The following is a 14,236-nucleotide window of genomic DNA, read 5'->3' as shown; positions in this document are numbered from 1 at the left end:
CGCTATCTGTATAAACATGGAAATATCTACACCGCAATCTGTATAAACATGGAAATATCTACACCGCTATCTGTATAAATATGAAATATCTAAACAGCTATCTCTATAAAAATGGAAATATCTACACTGCTATCTGTATAAACATGGAAATATCCTCACTGCTATCTCTATGAACATGGATATATCTACACCGCTATCTAAATAAACATGGAAATATCTACACTGCCATCTCTATAAACATGGAATTATTTACACTGCCATCTGTATAAACATGGAAGTATCTACACCGCTATCTGTATAAACATGGAAATATCTAAACTGCTATCTGTATAAACATGGAAATATCTACACCGCGATCTGTATAAACATGGAAATATCTACACTGCGATCTGTATAAACATGGAAATATCTTCACCACGATCTGTATAAACATGGAAATATCTACACTGATATCTGTATAAACATGGTAATATCTACACCACCATCTATATAAACATGGAAATATCTACACCGCCATCTGTATAAATATGGAAATACCTACAATGCCATCTGTAGAAAGACGGAAATATCTACACCGCAATCTGTGTAAACATGGAAATATCTACACCGATATCTGTAAAAACATGGAAATATCTACACCGCTACCTGTATAAACATGGAAATATCTACACCACGATTTGTATAAACATGGAAATATCTACACCGCGATCTGTATAAACATGGAAATATCTACACCGATATCTGTATAAACATGGAAATATCTACAAAGCTATCTGTATAAACATGGAAATATCTACACCGCTATCCGTATAAACATGGAAATATCTACACTGTCATCTGAATAAACACGGAAATAACTAAACTGCCATCTGTGTAAAGATGGAAATATCTACACCGTAATCTGTGCAAAGATGGAAATATCTACACCGCGATCTCTATAAACATGGAAATACCCACACCGCTACCTGTATAAACATGGAAATATCTACACCGCCATCTGAATAAACATGGAAATACCTACACCGCTATCTCTATAAACATGGAAATAACTACACCGCCATCTCTGTAAAAATGAAAATATCTACACCGCCATTCCCATAAACATGGAACTATCTACATCTCCATCTGTATAAACATGGAAATATCTACACCGCTATCTGAATAAACATGGAAATATCTACAATGTCATCTGTATAAAGATGGAAATATCTACACCGCGAGCTGTATAAACATGGAAATCTCTACACCGCTATGTGTATAAACATAGAAATATCCACACCGCTATCTCTATAAACAGGGAAATAGTTCCACCGCCATCTCTATAAACATGGAAATATCTACACCGTTATCTCTATAAACATAGAAATATCTTCACCGCCATCTCTATAAACATGGAAATATCTACACCGCCATCTGCATAAACATGGAAATATCTACACCGCGATCTGTATAAACATGCAAATATCTACACCGCCATCTGTATAAATAGGGAAATATCTACACCGCCATCTTTATACACATGGAAATATCTACACCACTATCTGTATAAACATGGAGATATCTACACCGATATCTCTATATACATGGAAATATCTACACCGCCATCTGTATAAACATGGAAATATCTTCACCGATAATTGTATGAATATGGAAATATCTACACCGCTATCGCTATAAACCTGGAAATATCGACACGGCTATCTGTATAAACATGGAAATATCTACACCGCCATCTCTTTGAACATGGAAAGATCTACACAGCCATCTGTAAAAACATGGAAATATCTACACAGCTAATTGTATAAATATGGAAATATCAACACCGCCATCTCAATAAACATGGAAATATCTACACCGCTATCTGTATAAACATGGAAATATCTACACCACTATCTGTATAAATTTGGAAACATCTACACCGCTATCTCTATAAACATTGAAATGTCTACACCGCTATCTCTATAAACATGGAAACCCCTACACCTTTATCTGTATAAACATGGAAATATCTACACCGCCATCTGTATAATCATGGAAATATCTACAACGCTATCTGTATAAACATGGAAATGTCTCCACCGCTATCTGTATAAACATGGAAATATCTCCACCGCTATCTATACAAACCTGGAAGTATCTACACCAATATCTGTATAAACATGGAAATATCTACACCGCTACCTGTATAAACATGGAACAATCTAAACCACTATATGTATAAACATGCAAATATATACAACGCTATCTGTGTAAACATGGAAATATCTACACCGCTGTCTGTGTAAACATGGAAATATCTACACCACTATCAGTGTAAAGATTGAAATATCTACAGCACAATCTGTGCAACGATGGAAATGTCTACACCGCTATCTGTGTAAAGATGGAAATATCTACACTGCAATCTGTGCAAATATGGACATATCTACACCACTCTCTGTGTAAACTTGGTAATATCAACACCGCCATCTCTATAAACATGGAAATATCTACACCGCTACCTGTATAAACATGGAAATATCTACATCACTATCTGTATGAACATGGAAATATCTACACCGCTATCTGCATAAACGTGGAAATATGTACACCGCTATCTGTATAAACATGGAAATATCTCCATAGCTGTCAGTATAAACATGGAAATATCTCCATCGTTATCTCTATAAACATGGAAATATGTACACAGCTATCTTTATAAACATGGAAATATTTACACAGCTGTCTGTATAAACATGGAAATATCTACAACACTATCTGTGTAAACATGGAAATATCTACAATGCTATCTGTGTAAACATGGAAATATTTACAGTGCTCTCTGTGAAAAGATGGAAATATCTACACCAAAATCTGTGCAAATATGGGAAAATCTACACCGCTATCTCTGTAAACATGGAAATATCTACACCGCTTTATGTATAAAGGTGGAAATATCTACACCGCTGTCTGTAGAAAGATGGAAATATCTACACCGCTATCTGCATAAACACCTAAATAACTACACCGCTATCTTTATAAACATGGAAATAACTACACCGCTATCTGTGTAAATATGGAAATATCTACAACCCTATCTCTATAAACATGGAAATGATTACACCGCTATCTGTATAAACATGGAAATATCTACATGGCTATCTCTATAAACATGGAAATATCTATACCGTCATCTGTATAAACACGGAAATACCTACACAGTTATCTGTATAAACATGGAAATATCTACACCACTATCTGTATAAACTCGGAAATATCAACACTGCATCTGTATAAACATGCAAATAGGGACACCACTATGTGTATAAATGTGGAAATATCTACACCGCCATGTGAATAAACATGGAAATATATACACCGCTATCTTTATAAATATGTAAATATCAACACCGCTATCTTTATAAACATGGGAATATCTACACAGCTATCTGTATAAACATGGAGGTATCTGCACCGATATCTGTATAAACATGGAAATATCTACACCGCAACCTGTATAAACATTTAGCTATCTACACCACTATCTGCATAAACATGGAAATATCTACACCGCTATCTGTATAAACATGGAAATATCTCCATCGCTATCTGTATAAACATGGAAATACCTTCACCGCTATCTCTATAAACATGGAAATATCTACACCGCAATCTCTATAAACATTTAAATATCTACACCGCCATCTCTATAATCATGAAAATATCTACACCACCATCTCCATAAAGATGAAAGTATCTACATCACCATTTTTGTAAACATGGAAATAACGACAACGATATCTGTATTAACATGGAAATATCTACACAGCCATCTGTATAACGATGGAAATATCTACATCGTGAGCTGAATAAACATGGAAATGTCTACAATGCTATCTGTATAAACATGGAAATACCAACACCGCTATCTGTATAAACATGGAAATATCTACTGTGCTATCTGTATAAACATGGAAATACCAACACAGCTACCTGTATAAACATGGAAACATCGACACCGCTATCTGTATAAACATGGAAATATCTACACCACTATACCCATAAACATGGAAGTACCTACAACGCCATCTCTATAAACATGGAATTTTCTACACTACTATGTCTATAAACATAGAAATATCTACACCGCCATCTCTATAAACATGGAAATATCTACAACGTTATCTGTATAAACGTGGAAATATCTACACCGCTATCTGTATAAACTTGGAAATATCTACACCACGATCTGTATAAACATGGAAATATCTACACCACTATCTGTATAAACATGGAAATATCTACACCGATATCTCTATAGACATGGAACTGACTACACCGCTATCTGGATAAACTTGGAAATACCTAAACCGCTCTCTCCATAAACGTGGAGATATCTACAATGCTATCTGTGTAAAGATGGAAATATATAAACCACTATCTCTATAAACATGGAAACATATACAACGCTATCTGTCTAAACATGGAAATATCTACAACGCTATCTGTATAAAGATGGAAATACCTACACTGCTATCTGTATAAACATGGAAATATATACAAAACCATCTGTATAAACTTGGAAATATCTACATCGCTATCTCTATAAATATAGAAATATCTATACCGCTATCTCTATAAACATGGAAATACCTACACCACTATCTCTATAAACATGGAAATATCTACACCGCCATCTCTATAAACATGAAAATATCTACACTGCCATCTCCATAATCATGGAACTATCTACACCGCCATCTGTATATACATGGAAATATCTACACCACCATCAGTATAAACAAGGAAATATCTACACCGTGAGCTGTAGAAACATGGAAATATCTACACCGCTCTCTTTATAAACATGGAAATACCAACACCGCTATCTGTGTAAACATGGAATTATCTACACCGCGATCTGTATAATCATGGAAATATCAACACCGGCATCTGTATAATCATGGAAATATCCACACCGCCATCAGTATAAACATGGAAATATCTAAAACGCCATCTGTAAAAATCTGGAAATATCTACACAGTCATCTGTATAAACATGGAAATATCTACTCCACTATCTCTGTAAACATGGAAATATCTCCACCACTATCTGTAGAAACATGGAAATATCTACACCGCCGTCTCTATAAACATGGAAATATCTACACCGATATCTGTATAAATATGGAAATATCTACACCGCTATATCTACAAACATGGAAATATCCACACCGCTATCTGTATAAACATGTAAGTATCTACACCGCTATCTCTATAAACCTGGAAATAACTGCACTGCCATGTGTATAAACATGCGAATATCCTCACAGCCATCTGTATAAACATTGAAATATCTTCACCGCTGTCTGTATAAACATGGAAATATCTACACCGCTATCTCTATAAACATTTAAATAACTAAATGGCCATCTGTATAAACTTGGAAATATCTACAACGGGATCTGTATACACATGGAAATATCTAAACCGCTATCTGTATAAATATGGAAATATCTACAACACTATCTCTATAAACATAGAAAATCTACACCACCATCTCTATAAACATGGAAATATCTACACTGCCGTTTGTATACAAATGGAAATACCTACACAGCCATCTGTATAAACATGGAAATATCTACACCGCCATCTGTATAAACTTCTAAAAACCTTCACCGCCATCTGTATAAATAGGGAAATATCTACACCGCTATCTGTATAAACATGGAAATATGTACACACTCATCTGTATAAGCATGGAAATATCTACACCACCATCTCTATAAACAAGGAAATATCTACACTGCCATCTGTATGCACATGGAAATATCTACACAGCTATCCGTATAAACATGGAAACATCTACATTACTATCTCTATAAACATGGATATATCTCCACCGCTATCTGTATAAGCATGGAAATATCTACACCGCTATCTTTATAAATTTGGAAATATCTACACCGGTACCTCTATAAACATAGAAATGTCTATACCGCTATCTCTATCAACATGGAAATACCTACACCGCTATCTGTATAAACATGGAAATATCTACACCGCTATCTGTAAAAACATTTAAATATCTACAACGCTATCTGCATAAACTTGGAAATATCTACACCGCAATCTGTGTAATCATGGAAATATGTACACCGCCATCTGAATAAACATGGAAATATCTACAAAGCTATCTATATAAATTTGGAATTATCTACACCGCTATCTCTATAAACATGGAAATATCTGCACTGCCATCTGTAAAAACATGGAAATACCTATACAGTCATCTGAATAAACATGGAAATATCTACAATGCCATCTGTATACACATGGAAATATCTACACTGCTATCTCTATAAACATGGAAATACCTACACCGCCATCTGTGTGAATAAGGAAATATGTACAATGCCATTTGTATAAAGATGTAAATAACTGCACCGCGAGCTGTATAAACATGGAAATATCTACATCGCTATCTGTATAAACGTGGAAATACCAACACCGCTATCGGTATAAACATGGAAATATCTACAACGCCATCTATATAAACATGGAAATATCTACACCGCTATGTCTATAAACATGGAAATACCTACACCGCTATCCCTATAAACATGGAAATATCTACACCGCTATCCATATAAACATGGAAATATCTACACCGCTATCTGTATAAACATGGAAATATCTACACCGCGATCTGTATAAACATGGAAATATCTACACGGCGATCTCTATAAACATGGAAATATCTTCACCACGATCTGTATAAACATGGAAATATCTACACCGCTATCTGTATAAACATGGTAATATCTACTCCACCATCTATAGAAACATGGAAATATCTACACCGCCATCTGTATAAACATGGAAATATCTACAATGCCATCTGTAGAAAGATGGAAATATCTACACCGCAATCTTTGTAAACATGGAAATATCTACACCGCTATCTGTAAAAACATGGAAATATCTACACCGTGATCTGTATAAACAAGGAAATATCTACACCGCGATCTGTATAAACATGGAAATATCTACACAGCTATCTGTATAAACATGGAAACATCTACACAACTTTCTCTATAAACATGGAAATATCTACACCGCCATCTGTATAAACATGGAAATACCTACAAAGTCATCTGCATAAACATGTAAATATCTACACCACGATCAGTATAAACATGGAAATATCTTCACCGCTATCTGTATAAACATGGAAACATCTCCACTGCTATCTCTATAAACATCAAAATATCTACACCGCCATCTGTATAAACATGGAAATACTTACAAAGTTATCTGTATAAACATGGAAATATCTACACCGCCATCTGTATAAACATGGAAATATCTACACAGTCATGTGTATATACATGGAAATATCTACACTGCTATCTATATAAACATGGAAATAACTACACCGCTATCTGTATAAACATGGAAATATCTACGCCGCCATCTACATATCCATGGAAATATCTGTGCCGCCATCTGTATAAACATGGAAATATCTACACGGTCATCTGTGTATAGATGGAAATATCAACACTGCCATCTGTACAAACATGGAAATATCTGCACCGCAATCTCTATAAACATGGAAATATCAACACCGCGGTCTGTATAAACATGGAAATATCTAAACCGCTATCTGTGTAAACATGGAAATATCTACACCGCTATCTCTATAAACATGGAAATATCTACACCGTGATCTCTATTAACATGGAAATATATACACAGCTATCTGTATAAACATGGAAATATCTACACCGTTATCTGTATAAACATGGAAATACCTACGCCATCTGTAGAAACATGGAAATATCTACACCACCATCTGTATAAACGTGGAAATATCTACAAAGCCATCTGTATACACATGGAAATACCTACAGGGCAATCTGTGTAGAGATGGAAACACCAACACCGCCATCTGTACAGATATGGAAATATCTACACCACTATCTGTATAAACATGGAAATATCTACACCGCCATCTGCATGTCCATGGAAATATGTACGCCGTCATCTGTATATACATGGAAATATCTACACGGCCATCTGTGTATAGATGGAAATATCAACACCGCCATCTGTACAAACTTGGAAATATCTACACCGCCATCTCTATAAACATGGAAATATCTGCACCGCCATCTGTAAAAACATGGAAATACCTAATCAGTCATCTGTATAAACATGGAAATATCTACAATGCCATCTGTATACACATGGAAATATCTACACAGCCATCTGTATAACCACGTAAATATCTACACTGCTATCTCTATAAACATGGAAATATCTACACTGCCATCTCCATAAACATGGAACTAACTACTTCGCCATCTGTATAAACATGGAAACATCTACACCGCCATATGTCTGAATAAGGAAATATCTACAATGCCATCTGTATAAACATATAAATATCCGCACCGCGAGCTGTATAATCATGGAAATATCTACATCGCTACCTGTATAAACGTAGAAATACCAACACCGCTATCGGTATAAACATGGAAATATCTACACCGCTATCTGTATAAACATGGTAATATATACAGCTCTATCTGTATAAACATGGAAGTATCTGCACCGCTATCTCTATAAACATGGTAATATCTACAAAGCCATCTGTATAAAGATGGAAATACCTACACAGTCATGTGTAGGAACATGGAAATATCTACACTGACATCTGTATCAACATAGAAATATCTACACAGCCCTCTGTATAAATATGGAAATATCTGCATAGGCATCTGTGTAAACATGGAAATATCTGCACCGCTATCTGTATAAACATGGAAATACCTACACCACTGTCTCTATAAACATGGAAATATGTACACCGCTATGTGTATAAACATGGAAATATGTCCACTGCTGTCTGTATAAACATGGAAATACCTCCACCGTTATCTGTTTAAACATGGATATATCTACAGCGCCCCCTCTATAAACATTGAAATATCTACACTGCCATCTGTAAAAACATGGAAATATCTACACAGTCATCTGAATAAACATGGAAATACCTACATCACCATCTGTATATACATGGAAATACCTACAATACCATCTGTATACACATGGAAATATCTACACAGACATCTGTATAAATATTGAAATATATACACGGACATCTGCATAAATATTGAAATATCTACACGGACATCTGTATAAACATGGAAATATCTACACTGCCATCTGTAGAAAGATGGAAATATGTACACCGCTATCTCTATAAATATGGAAATATCTACACCACCATCTCTATAAATATGAAAATACCTACATTGCCATCTCCATAAAGATGGAAGTATCTACTCCACCATGTGTATAAACACGGAAATATCTACACCACCATCTGTGTAAACATGGAAATATCTACACCGCTATCTGCATAAACATGGAAATATCTACACCGCCATCTGCATGTCCATGGAAATATCTACGCCGCCATCTGTATAAACATGGAAATATCTACACGGCCATCTGTGTATAGATGGAAATATCAACACCGCCATCTGTACAATCTTGGAAATATCTACGTCGCTATCTCTATAAACATGGAAATATCTGCACTGCCATCTGTAAAAACATGGAAATACCTATACAGTCATCTGTATAAACATGGAAATATCTACAATGCCATCTGTATACACATGGAAATATCTACACTGCTATCTCTATAAACATGGAAATACCTACACCGCCATCTGTGTGAATAAGGAAATATGTACAATGCCATTTGTATAAAGATGTAAATAACTGCACCGCGAGCTGTATAAACATGGAAATATCTACATCGCTATCTGTATAAACGTGGAAATACCAACACCGCTATCGGTATAAACATGGAAATATCTACAACGCCATCTATATAAACATGGAAATATCTACACCGCTATGTCTATAAACATGGAAATACCTACACCGCTATCCCTATAAACATGGAAATATCTACACCGCTATCCATATAAACATGGAAATATCTACACCGCTATCTGTATAAACATGGAAATATCTACACCGCGATCTGTATAAACATGGAAATATCTACACGGCGATCTCTATAAACATGGAAATATCTTCACCACGATCTGTATAAACATGGAAATATCTACACCGCTATCTGTATAAACATGGTAATATCTACTCCACCATCTATAGAAACATGGAAATATCTACACCGCCATCTGTATAAACATGGAAATATCTACAATGCCATCTGTAGAAAGATGGAAATATCTACACCGCAATCTTTGTAAACATGGAAATATCTACACCGCTATCTGTAAAAACATGGAAATATCTACACCGTGATCTGTATAAACAAGGAAATATCTACACCGCGATCTGTATAAACATGGAAATATCTACACAGCTATCTGTATAAACATGGAAACATCTACACAACTTTCTCTATAAACATGGAAATATCTACACCGCCATCTGTATAAACATGGAAATACCTACAAAGTCATCTGCATAAACATGTAAATATCTACACCACGATCAGTATAAACATGGAAATATCTTCACCGCTATCTGTATAAACATGGAAACATCTCCACTGCTATCTCTATAAACATCAAAATATCTACACCGCCATCTGTATAAACATGGAAATACTTACAAAGTTATCTGTATAAACATGGAAATATCTACACCGCCATCTGTATAAACATGGAAATATCTACACAGTCATGTGTATATACATGGAAATATCTACACTGCTATCTATATAAACATGGAAATAACTACACCGCTATCTGTATAAACATGGAAATATCTACGCCGCCATCTACATATCCATGGAAATATCTGTGCCGCCATCTGTATAAACATGGAAATATCTACACGGTCATCTGTGTATAGATGGAAATATCAACACTGCCATCTGTACAAACATGGAAATATCTGCACCGCAATCTCTATAAACATGGAAATATCAACACCGCGGTCTGTATAAACATGGAAATATCTAAACCGCTATCTGTGTAAACATGGAAATATCTACACCGCTATCTCTATAAACATGGAAATATCTACACCGTGATCTCTATTAACATGGAAATATATACACAGCTATCTGTATAAACATGGAAATATCTACACCGTTATCTGTATAAACATGGAAATACCTACGCCATCTGTAGAAACATGGAAATATCTACACCACCATCTGTATAAACGTGGAAATATCTACAAAGCCATCTGTATACACATGGAAATACCTACAGGGCAATCTGTGTAGAGATGGAAACACCAACACCGCCATCTGTACAGATATGGAAATATCTACACCACTATCTGTATAAACATGGAAATATCTACACCGCCATCTGCATGTCCATGGAAATATGTACGCCGTCATCTGTATATACATGGAAATATCTACACGGCCATCTGTGTATAGATGGAAATATCAACACCGCCATCTGTACAAACTTGGAAATATCTACACCGCCATCTCTATAAACATGGAAATATCTGCACCGCCATCTGTAAAAACATGGAAATACCTAATCAGTCATCTGTATAAACATGGAAATATCTACAATGCCATCTGTATACACATGGAAATATCTACACAGCCATCTGTATAACCACGTAAATATCTACACTGCTATCTCTATAAACATGGAAATATCTACACTGCCATCTCCATAAACATGGAACTAACTACTTCGCCATCTGTATAAACATGGAAACATCTACACCGCCATATGTCTGAATAAGGAAATATCTACAATGCCATCTGTATAAACATATAAATATCCGCACCGCGAGCTGTATAATCATGGAAATATCTACATCGCTACCTGTATAAACGTAGAAATACCAACACCGCTATCGGTATAAACATGGAAATATCTACACCGCTATCTGTATAAACATGGTAATATATACAGCTCTATCTGTATAAACATGGAAGTATCTGCACCGCTATCTCTATAAACATGGTAATATCTACAAAGCCATCTGTATAAAGATGGAAATACCTACACAGTCATGTGTAGGAACATGGAAATATCTACACTGACATCTGTATCAACATAGAAATATCTACACAGCCCTCTGTATAAATATGGAAATATCTGCATAGGCATCTGTGTAAACATGGAAATATCTGCACCGCTATCTGTATAAACATGGAAATACCTACACCACTGTCTCTATAAACATGGAAATATGTACACCGCTATGTGTATAAACATGGAAATATGTCCACTGCTGTCTGTATAAACATGGAAATACCTCCACCGTTATCTGTTTAAACATGGATATATCTACAGCGCCCCCTCTATAAACATTGAAATATCTACACTGCCATCTGTAAAAACATGGAAATATCTACACAGTCATCTGAATAAACATGGAAATACCTACATCACCATCTGTATATACATGGAAATACCTACAATACCATCTGTATACACATGGAAATATCTACACAGACATCTGTATAAATATTGAAATATATACACGGACATCTGCATAAATATTGAAATATCTACACGGACATCTGTATAAACATGGAAATATCTACACTGCCATCTGTAGAAAGATGGAAATATGTACACCGCTATCTCTATAAATATGGAAATATCTACACCACCATCTCTATAAATATGAAAATACCTACATTGCCATCTCCATAAAGATGGAAGTATCTACTCCACCATGTGTATAAACACGGAAATATCTACACCACCATCTGTGTAAACATGGAAATATCTACACCGCTATCTGCATAAACATGGAAATATCTACACCGCCATCTGCATGTCCATGGAAATATCTACGCCGCCATCTGTATAAACATGGAAATATCTACACGGCCATCTGTGTATAGATGGAAATATCAACACCGCCATCTGTACAATCTTGGAAATATCTACGTCGCTATCTCTATAAACATGGAAATATCTGCACTGCCATCTGTAAAAACATGGAAATACCTATACAGTCATCTGTATAAACATGGAAATATCTACAATGCCATCTGTATACACATGGAAATATCTACACTGCTATCTCTATAAACATGGAAATACCTACACCGCCATCTGTGTGAATAAGGAAATATGTACAATGCCATTTGTATAAAGATGTAAATAACTGCACCGCGAGCTGTATAAACATGGAAATATCTACATCGCTATCTGTATAAACGTGGAAATACCAACACCGCTATCGGTATAAACATGGAAATATCTACAACGCCATCTATATAAACATGGAAATATCTACACCGCTATGTCTATAAACATGGAAATACCTACACCGCTATCCCTATAAACATGGAAATATCTACACCGCTATCCATATAAACATGGAAATATCTACACCGCTATCTGTATAAACATGGAAATATCTACACCGCGATCTGTATAAACATGGAAATATCTACACGGCGATCTCTATAAACATGGAAATATCTTCACCACGATCTGTATAAACATGGAAATATCTACACCGCTATCTGTATAAACATGGTAATATCTACTCCACCATCTATAGAAACATGGAAATATCTACACCGCCATCTGTATAAACATGGAAATATCTACAATGCCATCTGTAGAAAGATGGAAATATCTACACCGCAATCTTTGTAAACATGGAAATATCTACACCGCTATCTGTAAAAACATGGAAATATCTACACCGTGATCTGTATAAACAAGGAAATATCTACACCGCGATCTGTATAAACATGGAAATATCTACACAGCTATCTGTATAAACATGGAAACATCTACACAACTTTCTCTATAAACATGGAAATATCTACACCGCCATCTGTATAAACATGGAAATACCTACAAAGTCATCTGCATAAACATGTAAATATCTACACCACGATCAGTATAAACATGGAAATATCTTCACCGCTATCTGTATAAACATGGAAACATCTCCACTGCTATCTCTATAAACATCAAAATATCTACACCGCCATCTGTATAAACATGGAAATACTTACAAAGTTATCTGTATAAACATGGAAATATCTACACCGCCATCTGTATAAACATGGAAATATCTACACAGTCATGTGTATATACATGGAAATATCTACACTGCTATCTATATAAACATGGAAATAACTACACCGCTATCTGTATAAACATGGAAATATCTACGCCGCCATCTACATATCCATGGAAATATCTGTGCCGCCATCTGTATAAACATGGAAATATCTACACGGTCA

Source organism: Pan troglodytes, chromosome 11 (genome assembly GCF_028858775.2).
Source record: "Pan troglodytes isolate AG18354 chromosome 11, NHGRI_mPanTro3-v2.0_pri, whole genome shotgun sequence".
NCBI classification, from domain to species: Eukaryota; Metazoa; Chordata; class Mammalia; order Primates; family Hominidae; genus Pan; species Pan troglodytes.
Note: the sequence above shows the minus strand (reverse complement) of the source record.